We start from the raw sequence: 17,098 nt of genomic DNA on the forward strand, positions 1-17,098 counted from the left end.
AATTTTAATTAGATCCCATTTGTTTATTTTTGCTTTTATTTCCAGAATTCTGGGAGGTGGCTCATAGAGGACACTGCTGTGATTTATGTTGGAGAGTGTTTTGCCTATGTTCTCCTGTAGGAGTTTTATAGTTTCTGGTCTTATGTTTAGATCTTTAATCCATTTTGACTTTATTTTTGTGTATGGTGTTAGAAAGTGTTCTAGTTTCATTCTTTTACAAGTGGTTGACCAGTTTTCACAGCACCATTTGTTAAAGAGATGGTCTTTAATCCATTGTATATTCTTCCTCATCTGTCAAAGAAAAGGTGTCCAAGGTGTGTGGATTTATCTCTGGGCTTTCTATTTTGTTCCATTGATCTATATTTCTGTCTTTGTGCCAGTATCATACTGTCTTGATGACTGCGGCTTTGTAGTAGAGCCTGAAGTCAGGCAGGTTGATTCCTCCAGTTCCATTCTTCTTTCTCAAGATTGCTCTGGCTATTTGAGTTTTTTTGTATTTCCATACAAATTTTGAAATTATTTATTCTAGCTCTGTGAAAAATACCATTGGTAGCTTGATAGGGATTGCATTGAATCTGTAGATTGCTTTGGATAGTATATTCATTTTCACTATATTGATTCTTCCAATCCATGAACATGGTATATTTCTACATCTATTAGTGTCCTCTTTGATTTCTTTCACTAGTGTTTTATAGTTTTCTATATATAGGTCTTTAGTTTCTTTAGGTAGATATATTCCCAAGTATTTTATTTTTTGCATTGAAATGGTGAATGGAATTGTTTCCTCAATTTCTTTTTCTACTATCTCATTATTCAATTCCGTTCAGTCACTCAGTCTTGTCCAACTCTTTGCGACCCCATGAATCCCAGCACGCCAGGCCTCCCTGTCCATCACCAACAACCAGAGTTCACTCAGAATCATGTCCATTGAGTCAGTGATTCCATCCAGTCATCTAATCCTCAGTCGTCCCCTTTTTCTCCTGCCCCCAATCCCTCCCAGCATCAAAGTCTTTTCAGTGAGTCAACTCTTCCCATGAGGGGGCCAAAGTACTGGAGTTTCAGCTTTAGCATCATTCTTTCCAAAGAAATCTCAGGGCTGATCTCCTTCAGAATGGACTGGTTGGATCTCCTTGCAGTCCAAGGGACTCTCAAGAGTCTTCTCCAACACCACAGTTCCAAAGCATCAATTCATCAGTGCTCAGCCTTCTTCACAGTCCAACTCTCATGTCCATGCATGACTACTGGAAAAACCACAGCCTTCACTAGATAGGAATGCAAGGGATTTCTGTGTGTTGATTTTATATCCCACAACTTTCCTATATTCATTGATTAGCTCTAATAATTTTCTGGTGGAATCTTTAGGGTTTTCTATGTAGAGGATCATGTCATCTGCAAACAGTGAGAGTTTTACTTCTTCTTTTCCGATTTGGATTCCTTTTATTTCTTTTTCTGCTCTGATTGCTGTGGCCAAAACTTCCAGAACTATGTTGAATAGTAGCGGTGATAGTGGGCACCCTTGTCTTGTTTCTGACCCTAGGGGAAATGCTTTCAATTTTTCACCATTGAGGATAATGTTTGCTGTGTGTTTGTCATATATAGCTTTTATTATGTTAAGGTATGTTCCTTCTATTCCTGCTTTCTGGAGAATTTTTATCATAAATTGATGTTGAATTTTCTCAAAGGCTTTCTCCTTTTTATATATTGTTGGACCAATATACAAATATTGTCAATATTGACAATTGCCAATCCTGAACATGCAAAACATGTTACACTCAGGACATTGTCTCTTTAAGAAATGACTGATAAACCAGAATCAAATTTCAACATTCAACTCTAAGTTTCTTTACCAAGTGACAACAGAATTCCTCTCACTCTTTCATTTCACATGTTTCCTTCATATATCTCTTTTGTTTAAGCAAGGTGAGAGCTAAGACAAGGGTGAACCTTCCTGAGAAAAATTGCCAGGGCTAATGAAGACATAGTATATTTATAGGTTTCACTGTGGGAACTGTGGAGGAGGATGCTGGGTTACTATCTTATGGCACAATTGAAACTAAACTCCAGAAGACTCTTATCATCATGCTATCAACTCACTGAAAGTAGGAAGTTAGAGAGAATTCAGATGTCTAGAGTCTATGGCTTAAAACCAGAACCAGCAGGAAGTAGAAACACTCCACCCCTCTGGAAATCTCCTGAAATAATCAGATGATCAGTTCTTCCCACTGCATTTTCTTTCAACTCTGGTTCTTTCTTTTTTGCCAGGCCTGAGGTAGTTTGGATTGCTTCCCTGATGGCTCAGTTGGTAAAGAATCTGCCTGAAATGCCGGAGAACCTGGTTTGATTCTTGGGTCAGAAAGATCCCCTAGAGAAAGGATAGGCTACCCACTTCAGTATTCTTGGGCTTCCCTAGTGGCTCAGCTGGTTAAGAGTCCACCTGAAATGTGGGAGACCTGGGTTCAATCTCTAAGTTGGGAAGATCGCCTGGAGAAGGGAAAGGCTACCCACTCCAGTATTTGGGCCTGGAGAATTCCATGAACTGTATAGTCCATGGGGTTGCAAAGAGTCAGAAGTGACTGAACATTGCTCACTTTAGGAACTTCAAGGCTTTATTTATTACCACCTCCAGAAAGTCCTTCTAAGCCACTAGACCCATGATTATAACAAATATTTCCCATGATTAATATTCCCTAATTGTCAATGTCACAATTTTTATGTGTGCCTTAGTATTTATATAGGACTTCGCTGGTGGCTCAGAGGGTAAAGCATCTGCCTGCAATGTGGGAGACCCAGGTTCGATCCTTGGGTTGCAAAGATCCACTAGAGAAGGAAATGGCAACACACTCCAGTATTCTTGCCTGGAGAATCCCATGAACAGAGGAGCCCGGTAAGCTACAGTTCAAGGGGTTGCAAAGAGTCAGACACAACTGAGCGACTTCACTTTCTTTCTTTCTTTTCTTAGTATTTATATACAAATTGTTCATTCATTATTCATTCAATTATCCCAAAAGTGTTGGCATAGTGCTAAGAAAATATATTTGGTCCCAACTGTTATGGACGAATAAACCCAATAAAAATAAACAAAAAATAAATAACAAAATATCAAAAATCCATGTGTTGGTGTGATAGAACTTTGGAAACTGCCGGGAGCCAGCATGGGGAATCCTGCCTGTGGCAAAGGTCATGAGGAAGGAAGCCTGACATATGCAAAGGCATGATCTGGCCTCAGGGGCTCCCCCTGGATTTTCCTGAACATCTACCCCCAAAAACCAGAGTCTGCCTGCCTTATTGTACTGTGCTTCCCACTCTTCTGACATTAACAGGGGCTTGTCCCCCACCACCTTTCTCTGGAAAAAATTAACTTAGAGCTCCAACTGGCCTCCTGCATATGAAAGGAGTGTCTTAGCTCAAATCCCTCTGATGGCCCTCTAACTTGCCTGACAGTTGGAGACTTTTACAACTTGTGATTGTTTACAGCCCCCCAAGCACGAGAGGCATGAAGCTTAAAGCATCTTAAAGATATAGAGCCTTTTCTAAAAAGCTAAAAATTATATTGGTGATGGGTTTCACTGTTGAGTTAATGACTGCTGCCAGGTCTCCATATTCTTTATCTTTTAGGCACCTGAAGAATATTAATCAATGTAATTGGGCTATAGAAAAAGGAATATAGTAGTTTTGATGTTAGCAACACTAGACTTTTGAGTTAATTACTTTTCTCTTTGTTATAAATCACTGTACTCCTCTTTCTTTGTTATAAATTGTTGTGTCCTTGTTATGCAAGAATGTAAATTTATTCAGTGCTTTCTGAGAGTGGCACCAGACTTCGGGAAGAACAACACTTTTAAGGTTTTCTGGTTGACAGACTCTTATCAGAAAAGGGCTTTAAAATGTTAATTGGCCTTCTGGCCAGAAGATGATGTAAATCACCTAAGACTTGTGTATACAGCTAGGTATGCAGAGAAAAAGCCTGGTCTTGATAAGAGTCAGGGCTGCTGATGCTGCATAATTTTGTATTATCCATTGATTTCTATGTACAACCAAAAGTATAAAAAGCTTTCTGGACAATAAAGGATGGGCCAGTCACTGGAAAGCCTGGTTTCCCCCATGCCAAATCTCTCTCTCTTTCTCTCTTTCTCCCTCTCCCTCCCTCTCCTTTTCAGGCTGAATTTCCATCTGGAGCACGGAGGCTCACCACGTCTACTTACTTGCCCTGGCTTCTAAGACCCATGCGAGAGGGAGCCCAAGGCAGGGCACCCTCCGCTATTCAAGTGGGTGCCAGTGGCCTAACGTAGATGGTGCAAACCTCTTGTCTCGAGGTTTTATTAGTTTTCTGCATAAACCAAGTTATTCAGCCTCTTTTCTCCACTAATTTTCCTACTATACTATTCTTTCCTAATCTCTCTTATATTTCTAATTAAATAGTACTTTCCCAGACTCTGACTCCATCCCCAATTCAAATTCCCTGGATCCACCAGGGCAGGATCCCAGCAGGAAACATTCATTTTAATTTGAGTATCAGAGAAAACCTCTCTAAATAATTGATTTGAGCTGATACCTGAATGAAGGGAATGATACAGCCAAGCGAAGTTATCCAAAAGTAAAAATATTAAGATACTGTTGAGTTTAGTATATCATGTATCCCAGAAAGAAAAGTCAGTGTGTCTGGAGCATGAAGCACATGTAGATTAGTACAAGATGAGCTCAAGAAAAAAACATTAGAGGAGATATAAAGTAGTTGCTTATGGGTCTTGGTTAGGTTTTGAATAATATTTTAAGTGTGATGTTAAACTGTTAGAATTTGTGTATTATAAGAGTAGCATAAATTAATGTTAGAAGACAGTTTTGGAGTAGGTTGCAAGAATGAAATTAAAACAGTTTAGGTCTATTGAAGTAAACTGGTAACATGACGTTCCTTGGACTAAGATGAGGGTAATGGAAGAACAGGAGTAGATTGATACATATAATTTATTGGTGTGAGGATTAAAAAAAGTGAAAATTGAAGCATAAGTGTACATTTTGGCTTGAGCAAACAGATTGATAGTGATACCATTTTTTGAGATAATCGAGACTTGGGAGAATTTGTTAAGGATATATAGAAACTGAATCTCTTTTGAATAAGACTGAGACACCCATTTGTTCCACAGATAAATTACAAACATATTTTTTCTTGGTTAGATTGTCATAGGCCAGTTTATCTGTTATTTCTTAAATTTCTTTCTAATGCAGTAGATTACATAATATTATACCTGTATGGCATGAATCACCACACATTTACAGTGCTCAGATAGTTTGGTCTTGTCGAATTGTAATAAATCAGTTGGTCAAATGGATTAAAGTAAATAGTGGTTGTTGATTACTAGTTTTTTTTTCATACTTGCTCCAATAAGATTGGCCTCCAAATTCAGTTTATTCTTTATAATAATTAATGCAACCATTTGTAATAATGTAATAATGAAAGAAAACATACTTATAGAAACAAGCACTGTGCTTTGGAAGTTTAGGTTAACTGCAAGTACTTTGCCAAAATAAGCTTTATAGAAAATGATTAAATTAAAGTTTAAACAACAAGGGATTATAAAGTGAACAAAAGTTCCAAACCTATTTTTAAAGTACAAGATAATGTCGAGATTTGGGGCCCATTGTGGATACTATAAAACATCTACAAACATTAAAGGACAGGTTCATGGTCTAGGAAAAAGTATATGTAAGTCAAACAATACTTAATGTCAAAATGCAGGAATAAAAGCTCAAATCTTAAGATATTTGAAAACTAATATCAGAATTGGTGCAACTTAAGAACTGAAACACATAATGAACCCCTGCTCAACAAAAGCAATTTCATGGTACTTCTCTAAGACAGTTAATCAAGTCAGACTTAAGGCATGTGTAGCATCACTGTTTTATGTGTGGAGAAATCATTAAGGTGGTTTTGTGTTTCTTTGTTATGTGGATGGTTGAGTGGAACGTTAAGGATACTGTGATTGTCCTATAGAAATTAGCATGAGGTTAGGAGAAAATGCTTTGAATGAGACCAATCTGAATTTGAAGTATAATTCATCCATGGTTCAAAATTGCCAGGGGCAAATTATTCCCTTTGTATGTTAGGGTTTACAGAGCTTACTTTCCAGAGTTTACATGAGTTTTAAATGAGCTTCTGTCTGGTGTACAGAAAGTATTAAAAATATGATATCTTAATTATTATTGTTACTATTTTTCTTCTGATTGTGGCATGGGAAACATGGGGGCCTTACAGACATACTTTGCATAGCACCACTGGGAAATTAAAGCAAGTTGTTAGGTGTTGTATTTGTCTGAGGACTCCAGGATATTGAAGGAAGAGGGTTTTTAAGGAAAAGAGGACTGACAGAAATGCAGGTCAGAAATTTCCAAGATTAACAATTGAAAACAAAATAAAATTATAAATAAATTTTCTAAGAATATTGCACCAGTAAGAATAGGAAAATCACTCTAAATTAAGAGACATTTCAGTCTGAAACAACTTGATTAGTAAGGAATAACCATAGGTATGATATCATAGTTAAAGGAATAAACTAAATTTAGATAGTTGTGTCCTTTTTGTTGTTCAGTTGCTAAGTCATGTCTGACTCTGCGACCCCATGGACTGCAGCTCACTAGGCTTTTCTTTCCTTCGTTATGTCCTGGAGTTTGCTCAGATTCATGTCCATTGAGTTGGTGATGCTATCTAACCACCTCATCTTTTGGTCCACTCCCCCCCCTCCCCTGCCGCTTTTGCCTTTAATCCTTCCCAGCAGCAGGATTTCTTTGCCAATGAGTTGGCTCTTTGCATCAGGTGGTCAAATTACTGGAGCTTAAGCATCAATCCTTCCAATGAATATTCAAAGTTGATTTCCTTCAGGATTGACTGGTTGGATTTCTTTGTAGTCCAAGGGACTTGCAATAGTCTTCTCCAACATCACAGTTCAAAGGCATTAATTCTTTGGTGATCAGCTTTTTTTTTTAATGTCCAGTTCACACATCCACACATGACTGCTGGAAAAACCATAGCTTTGACTATATAGACATATGCTGGCAAAGTGATGTCTGTGTTTCTTTTTAACACACTGTCTAGGTTTATCATGGAGATGGAAATAGCAACCCACTTCAGTATTCTTGCTGGAAGAATCCCATGGACCAAGGAGCTGGTCTGCTACCACCCATAGGGTTACAAAGAGTCGTACATGACTGAAAAGACTTAGCAGGCAGATTTATCATAACTTTCCTTCCAAGGAAGAAACCTCCTTTAATTTAATGACTGCAGTCCCCAACGGCAGTGATTTTGGGGACCAAGAAAATAAAACCTGCCACTGCTTCTACTTTTTCCCCTTCTATTGACCACGAAGAGATGGGCCCAGATGTCACGATCTTAATGTTTTTTAAAGTTGAGTTTCAAGCCAGTCTTTTTTTTTTTTTTCACTCTCTTCTTTCACACTTATCAAGAGGCTCTTTAGTTGTGTTCTAAATACACATTAATACCTATATTCCAGGATACTTTAGGGAAGGGAAAGGGATTGCATTATCTATTTTGGGAAGGTCAAATTTGAATCAGTGACAGCTGAGGTGTCAGATGACAGGTTGGGCAGGCCAGTGGTAGTGAAAACATGAACTACAGAGACTACATTGAATAAAGAAAGCACCCACAGCTAAAAAGATGAAAGAAAGCAACAGCACGAACAGAGACAGAGTCAATCTAGTACCTAGGGGAAATGCTGGCATCTGGAACCTCAGATCTCAATAGTTAACTGTGACCTTGGAGCTAATGATATCGAGTTTACTTTTCCCTGAAGTTGAGATTCTCTGTAGGACGGATCTGTTTTATTTGAACTTTCTTCATAGAAAACATATACATACAGTAATGATCAAATGTAATTCATCCCTAAAATGCAACGACAGTTCAATATTTGAAAATCAATTGTTACTGAATCATATTAATCCAATTAGGGATAAAAATTATATGATTAACTCAGTAGATACAGGAAATCATTTGACAATGTTTAAAATGTTTAAAGGATAAGGTGATACTATATTACATAGTATTTAGGTAAAACATTCAAGAAATCTATAAAAATCTTAAAAATAACAAACTCGAAGAATATGAGCTCAAAATAAAAAATAATTTTAATTTGTATATGCTCATGAAAACCACTGGCTGGTAATAGTACTATTAAATAGTATATAAAAAGCATAGAAATACTTAGGAATAAACTTAAAATATATAAGTATTTTAGACTGAAAACTATAAAACATCACTGAGAAAATTAAAGAAATTTAAAAAATTAAAATACACCATAGTCACTAAGAGATATTAATTCTCTTAATTTTGGTAAATAGAGTCAACATACTCTCAAACATAACAACACCATGTTTTATTGTACAGAAGTTGATGAGCTGATTTTAAAATTTGGGGGAATTTTGAAAGACTCACAACAGCCAAATAAACTTTAGAAAAATAAAAAAGAACAAAGTTTGAGGACTTACAATACTGATTTCAAGAATTATTTATCATTCTACAATAATCAAGATTATTACACCAAGTACCCAATCAGTAATTGGGTGCAATCTACAAAACAACAGAATGATTTCTGTTTGTTTTCAAAGCAAACCATTTAATATCAGAGTAATCCAACTGTATGCCCCAACAAGTAAGGCTAAAGTTGAATGTTTTTATGAGGAACTACAAGACCTTCTAGATCTAACATGGAAAAAAAAAAAAAATGTCCTTTTCATCATAGGGAACTAGAATGCAAAAGTAGGAAGTCTGGAGTAACAGACAAGTTTGGCCTTGGAGTACAAAATGATGCAGGGCAAAGGCTAACAGAGTTTTTCAAAAGAAACACACTGGTCATAGCAAACAATCTCTTCCAACAACACATGACATAATTCTACACTTGGACATTACTAGACGGTCAATAGCAAAATCAGATTATATTCTTTGCAGCCAAAGATGGAGAAGCTCTATAGAGTCAGCAAAAACAAGACTGGGAGCTGACTGAAGCTCTGATCATGAATTCCTTATTGCAAAATTCAGACTTAAAGAAAGTAGGGAACACCACTAGGCCATTCAGATATGACCTAAATCAAATCCCTTATGATTATACACAGGAAGTGACAAATGGATTCAAGGGTTTAGATCTGATAGACAGAGTGCCTGAAGAACTATGGACAGAGAGGTTCATAATGTTGTACAGGAGGCAGAGATCAAAACTATCCCCAAGAAAGAGAAATGCAAAAAGTCAAAATGGTTGTCTGAGGAGGTGATGAAACTCCAGGTGAGTTATTTCAGATTCTTAAAGATGATGCTATAAAAGTGCTGCACTCTATATGCCAGCAAATTTGGAAAACTCAGCAGTGGCCACAGGAATGGAAAAAGTCAGTTTTCTTTCCAATCCTAAAGAAAGGCAATGCCAAAGAATGTTCAAACTACGACACAATTGCATTCATCTCACATGCTAGCAAAATAATGCTCAAAATTCTTGAAGCTAGTCTTCAAAGAAAGCCTGGCGTGCTGCAGACCATGTAGTCATAAAGAGTTGGATATGACAGAGAGACTGAAATGAATAATCAAGAAGGTGTGACAGTGATATAAGACTAATGGAACATACTAGAATATCAAGAAATAGAAAGACACACATAGAAATAAAATCATTTTGCCAATAGCTAAGGTGATTCAAAAGAAAAAAAAAACTACGCTATCAACAAGTTAATTTTCTGAATTAACTAGATATAAATGTGGACCTTGACCCCAAACTCACACTATAAATAATAATTAATTTAAAATGGATTATAGACTTAAATCTTAAACTACTAATATTCTAAGAAAAGGTTGGAGAAAACCACTCAAACCACCACTTTGAGTTCGGTGAAGATTCCTTCAGTCAGTTCAGTCACTCAGTGTTGTCCAACTCTTTGAGACCCCGTGGACTGCAGCACACCAGGCTTCCCTGTCCATCACCAACTCGCGGAGGTTGCTCAAACTCATGTCCATCCAGTCAATGATGCCATCCAACCATCTCATCTTCAGTTCAGTTCAGTTCAATTGCTCAGTCGTGTCCGACTCTTTGCGACCCCATGAATTGCAGCACGCCAGGCCTCCCTGTCCATCACCAACTCCCGGAGTTTACTCAGACTCACGTCCACCAAGTCAGTGATGCCATCCAGCCATCTCATCCTCGGTCGTTCCCTTCTCCTCCTGCCCCCAATCCCTCCCAGCATCAGAGTCTTTTCCAATGAGCCAACTCTTCGCATGAGGTGGCCAAAGTACTGGAGTTTCAGCTTTAGCATCAGTCCTTCCAAAGAACACCCAGGAACAATCTCCTTTATAATGGACTGGTTGGATCTCCTTAGTTCATAATAAATTGAACTTCATCAAATTAATAAATTAAGGTCTTCCACTAAGGAAATGAAAAGTTAAACCACAAACTGGAAGAAAATATGTGCTGTACATATATCTGAAAAAAGAATTGTATTCAGACCATATAAAAACATCAATGAGTCATTAAAGTTTTAAGCAGGGAAAACCTTATACTGACTTAAAAGAAGGTACATAGATGGGCAATAAGTGCATGAAAACATTCTCAATATCTTTATCCATTAAGTAGATGTAAATTAAAACTACAAGATTCAATTTCACACTCAGCCACATGGCTAAAACTAAAAAATACTAAGTGTGTGCAAAGTTGTGGAGTGATTCTTAACTCATATATTATTATTGCCATTGTTAAATGGCTTAGACACTTGGGCAGTGAGTACCTTATTGAATTAAATAGATGCCTAGTCTGCAACACTGCAATTTTATTCCTAGAGAAATGAAAATATGTCTTCAGGAAATTACAAGCACTGTTCAGAGCAGCTGTATTTATAACAGATAAAAATTGGAAACAATCCACAAGTCCACCAACATATATACTAGAAAACAAATTGTGCTATAGTCATACAGTGAAATGGTAATCAGAATAAAAATGAATAAGCTGCCAGAATGCACAAAAAATGAATAACTCCACCCCAAATCTATTGTGTACTGTGTTAGCCTGGTTCTATTTAAAATTATAGAACAGTTAAAACTAATATATATCAATTTATATAGGAAGGAGTGAATATCATTAACTGGAAAGTGGCATGAGGGAACTTTCTAGTCTAATGAAATACTGTATATCTGGATTAGATGGTAGCCACACAAGGGAGTTTACTTGTCAAAACCATCTCAATGTGCATTTAACCGTATTATATACTATGACATATTTCTTGATTTTAAAATATTTTAAATGAGTATTTGTGTAAAATCATTTAATTTGTTTCTCCATTGAATGAGAAACTGGAAGTGAAACAGGAATAGATTATTATTAATTGTAGTGAAAAATCGCATTTGCTATATTAAGATGTAAGAGTACCTAAAAGGAGAACCTGACCTTAGTAGACAGATAAATTTGAGTTCTTTTAGACAACTTTTCAATAAAATGTCTTATATTTTAAGAGAGGAAATAGTTTTGAAGAGCAAAATTTTGTATTCTGATATTTGCTATGACATAATCATAATTTATTAGTGGTATTCCAAACTAATAAAAAATTATAAAATGACACAAAAATTCAACACATTCTGTAATCCATCACTATCATTAATGCCAGATCCCTAATGAATATGAGCAGAGTACCACACAAAGCTGACTGAAATGATAAAGTTACGGTAGAGAGTCTTATGGAAGTTAACAGAGGTATCAACATGGAAAAGTGCATAGCAGATCGAGAGTCAAGCTCATAATTTTGCATTTCAGAAGACTTTATTATTCAATTAGCTGGTCAACACATTTCTATCAAATCCATTCTATGGCCTTGACTTTAGGGTTCACTGATTGAGACCAAAAAAGCACTTGTCCTGAGAGTCCTAAGAGGCAAGGAAGATATCAGGAAATATCTGGGTTTAGAGCTAAGTGAGCTTGTTGTTGAGTAAAAATGCAAAATCAATAATTAGTTTTCCATCTGGCTGTGAATGATCTTGTTCATTTTTGACTAATAAATATATTCATTCATTTATTTGTATATTTATTAACAGCAAAATGTATACATTTATTTGCTATGTAAAGTTTATCCCGTGTTGTTCAGCTGCTAAGTTGGGTCTGACTCTTTGAGACCCCATGGACTGCAGCATGCCAGGCTTCCCTGTGCTTTGCCATCTTCCAGAGCTTGCTCAAACTCATGTCAGTGATGCCATCCAACCATCTTATCTTCTGTTGTCTCCTTCTCCTCCTGCCTTCATTCTTTCCAACATCAGGGTTGTTTCTAATGAGTCAGCACTTGGCAATCAGGTGGCCAAATATTGGAGCTTCAGCTTCAGAATTAGTCCTTCCAATGAATATTCAGGGTAAATTTCCTTTAAGATTGACTGGTTTGATCTCCTGTCATTCCAAGGGACTCTCAAGAGTCTTCTCCCACACCTCAGTTCAAAAGCATCAATTCTTCCATGCTCAGCCTTCCTTATGGTCCAAGTTGCACATCTGTACATGACAACTGGGAAAACAATAGCTTTGACTATATAGACCTCTGTTGGCAAAGCAATGTCTCTGCTTTTTAATATGCTGTCTAGGTTAGTCATAGTTTTTCTTCCAAGGAACAAGTGTCTTTTAATTTCATTGCTGCAGTCACCAACTGCAGTGATTTTTGGAGCCCAAGAAAATCAAGTCTGTCACTATTTCCATTGTTTCCCCATTTATTTGATTCCATGATTTTCATTTTTTGAATGCTGAATTTTAAGCCAGCTTTTCACTCTCCTCTTTCACTTTCATCAAGAAGCTCTTTAGTCTCTGTTCACTTTCTGCCATAAGTTTGGTGTCACCTGCATATCTGAGGTTGTTGATATTTCTCCCTGAAGTCTTAATTCTAGCTTAGGCTTCATCCAGACTGGCATTTCTCATGATGTACTCTGCATATAAGTTAAATAGGCAAGGTAACAATAGACAGCCTTAACATACTCCTTTCCCAATTTGGAAACAGTCCACTGTTCCATGTTCAGTTCTCACTGTTGTCTTTTGACCTGCATACAAATTTGTCAGGAGGCAGGTGAGATGTTCTGATATTCCCATCTCTTGAAGAATTTTTCAGAGTTTTTTTGTGATCCACACAGTCAAAGGTTTTAGCATAATCAATGAAGCAGAAGTAGATGTTTTTCTGGAATTGTCTTGCTCTTTTGATGATCCAACGGATGTTTGCAATTTGATCTCTGATCCCTCTGCTTTTCTAAATCCATTTTGAACATCTGCAAGTTCTCAGTTCACGTACTGTTGAAGACTAGCTTCAAGAATTTTGAGCATTACTTTATTAGCATGTGAAATGAGTGCAATTGTTCAGTAGTTTGAACACTCTTTGGCACTGCCTTCCTTTGGGATTGGAATGAAAACTGACCTTTTCCAGTCCTGTGGCCACTTCTGAGTTTTCCAAATTTGCTGGCATATTCCCTACAACATTTAACAACATCATCTTTTAGGATTTGAAATAGCTCAGCTGAAATTCCATCACCTCCACTAGCTTTGTTTGTAGTAATGCTTACTAAGGCCTCTCTTTCTTTACATGATCACTTAGGAAGGTTTTATTATCTCTCCTTGCTATTCTTTGGAACTCTGGATTCAAATGGGTATATCTTTCTTTTTCTCCTTTTGCCTTTAGCTTCTCTTCTTTTCTCAGCTATTTGTAAAGCCTCTCTAGACAACCATTTTCCTTTTTGCATTTCTTTTTATTGGGGATGATCTTGTTCACTGCCTCCTGTACAATGTCATGAACCTCTGTCTATAGTTCTTCAGGCACTCTATCAGATCTAATCACTTGAATCTGTTTATCACTTCCATTGTATAATTGTAAGGGATTTTATTTAGGTCATAACTGAATGGCCTAGTGGTTTTTCCTGCTTTCTTCAATTTAGAAGTCAAGCCCTGTGTTTCAAGATGAAAAGTTATAATTTCTGACCAACTGTAATTCCAATCATAATCCCAAAAGCATTATTTACAGAAATAGAAAAAAGAACTTTTAATAATGTGGGCTCACAAAGGACCCCGAATAGCCAAAATTTTCTTGAGAAAAAGAAGAAATACAGATGTCTTACCCTTCTTTATTTCAAACATATTATAAGGCTATAGTAATCAAAACCGTATGGTACTGCCATAAAGGCAGACATATGATCAATGGAAGAGAATAGAGAGCCCAGGCATAAACTCATGTAAATACAGGCAAGTGATCTTTGATAAGCATGTCAAAACTACATGATGGGAAATGATAAGCTCTTCAAAATTGGATATCAACATGCAAAAGAATGAAATTGCACACTTATCCGATACCATTAAACAAATACTAAACTAAAAATGACTTAAAGGGTTACATGTACGACCTGAGACTATAGAACTTCTAGCAAGAAACATGGAAACAAACTTCCTAATATTGCTCTTTGCAGTGATTGCTGGCTATTACTGTGATACCATATACACAGGCAACAAAAGCAAATACAGACAAGTGGTGCTACATCAAACTAAAAATGTCTTTATGACAAAACAATAATCAACAGCCTTATAAGGCAGTCTTCAGAATTGTGGAAAATATTTGCAAAGCATATATCTGATCTAAACCTAATATCCAAAATATGTAAGGAACTAATACAACTCAGTAGTAAAAAATCAAAATCTTTATAAAAAGTGGGCAAAAGTCTCGGATAGACATTTCTCCAAAAGAGATACACAAAGGACTAACAAGTGTATGAGTAGATATGTAACATCACAAATCATTAGGGAATTACAAATCAAAAAACACAGTGAAGTATTATCTAACACCTGTTGGAATGGCCTTGTCATCACAAACATGCAAAACAAAATGAAACCCAGAAAATAAAAGCACTGGTAAGGACCTGAAAACATTGAAGCTTTTGTCTGCTACTCTTGGAATGTGCTTGGTGTAGTTGCTATGAAAAACAAAATGGAAACTTCTCAAAACATTAAAAATAGAACTGCCATGTGATCCAGCAATCCCACTTATGGATATTTACCTTAAAAAGTTGAAAACAGGATCTTGAAGAGATATCAGACTCCCATTTTCACTGCAGCTTTATTCACAATAGCCAAGGAAATAGAAAAAAACTAAATGTCCATTGATATATGAATAAAGAAAATGTGGTATATGATGCATACAATGAAATATTATTCAGCCTTAAAAAAGAAAAAAAAATCCTGTTTTAGGCTATGACATAAATAAACTTTGAAGACGTTATATAAAATAAGCCAGTCATAGAAGGCCAAATACTACGTAAACCCACTTATATGTAGTAATTAGGTAGTCAAACTCAGAAAGAGAAGGTAGAATAGTGGTTGCCAGTGACTGGGGTTAGGAGAATCAGGGAATTGCTCCCCTTTGGATATAGAATTTTACACACATAAGATGAAAAAATTCTAGAGATATGTTACACAGAAATATGCTTTTAGTTAACATTATTATAATATACTTCACTAATTTAATAAATTTGATAAGAGGATATGCCTCATGATTTTTTTTACCAATAAAAAATTTTGATATACTAAAACAACTGAGCTGATTCTTGAAATTAATTCTATTTATTTAGTGAATAACAAGCTGTTATATTAGTGCTATTAAAGAATATTTTCCAGAGAAGGCAATGGCAACCTACTCCAGTATTCTTGCCTGGAAAATCCCATGGATGGAGGAGCCTGGTGGGCTGCAGTCCATGGGGTTGTGAAGAGTTGGTGACAGAGCGACTTCACTTTGACTTTTCACTTTTATTCATTGGAGAAGGAAATGGCAACCCACTCCAGTGTTCTTGCCTGGAGAATCCCAGGGACGGGGGAGCCTGGTGGGCTGCCATCTTTGGGGTCACATAGAGTTGGACACAACTGAAGCGACTTAGCAGCAGCAGCAGCAGAGAGTATTTTCAAAAATAATCTGCTTCTTAAAAAATGTTTATATTAATGATCATTAAGGAAAAATTTTAAGCTCTCCTTAATTTTATTATCAGAACTTAAAAAAAATAGCATAAGTAGGACACATGTTTTCACATTTCACATATTTTAATTAATTTTTTAGCCACCTATGACTCTAGTTCCATGTCACTGATGTTTTTCTGGAGTAAACTCTACTTTTATATGAAAGTTCATTCTTTAAATAAATTTGTTTGTAATTTTGTCAAAAGTTTTTACACACACTTTTTTTTGTTCTTTAAATTCTTTTCTTACACTAAAATATTTTTAATTAAGAAAATAATTTTCTACAGCTACTGAAGTTCCAATTAAGCTCAAATAAAATTCTGCAAAAGGAGATCTGTCCTGGATATTCGTTGGAAGGATTGATGCTGAGGCTGAAACTCCAATACTTTGGCCACCTCATGCGAAGAGTTGACTCATTGGAAAAGACCCTGATGCTGGGAGGGATTGGGGGCAGGAGGAGAAGGGGACGACAGAGGGTGAGATGGCTGGATGGCATCACAGACTCGATGGACGTGAGTCTGAGTGAACTCCGGGAGATGGTGATGGACAGGGAGGCCTGGCGTGCTTTGATCCATGGGGTTGCAAAGAGTCGGGCACAACTGAGCGACTGAACTGAACTGAACTGAAGTCGGAAGCATCATCCATTTCAACATTTTTCATAAGGAAGTTTGTAAATATTTCACAGCAATAATTTGTTTCTATATATGACTTACTTAAAATTATCATTTCTCAAAAGCTTTCTAAAGAACGTTACTCATCAAGTGAGTTTTCTTTATTTGTGATTGTCTCAAATAATTTGTTAAATATGGATACTGTAAAATCATAGCCCTTCTTCAGTTCTAGAGCAAAATATAAATTTATTGAATTAAATATTGACACTCTAAAAAAATGTTCTCACTAGTCAAAATATCCAAAGCAATTACTGTATAATATTTCAGAATAAAGTAGCATACAACTTTTGAGCTATGGCTCTTTAATTTTTTTCTATTTCTATTTGTTTCTTAGGAATACATTTAAATGTGTTCCTATTTACAAGTCCCCCCCCCCCCCCCCGGTAATTGCAACTTACCACAAACCTGAAGATATAGAAGCATCTGGACACTGCAATTGTTGATTGA

Source organism: Capra hircus, chromosome 9 (genome assembly GCF_001704415.2).
Source record: "Capra hircus breed San Clemente chromosome 9, ASM170441v1, whole genome shotgun sequence".
NCBI classification, from domain to species: Eukaryota; Metazoa; Chordata; class Mammalia; order Artiodactyla; family Bovidae; genus Capra; species Capra hircus.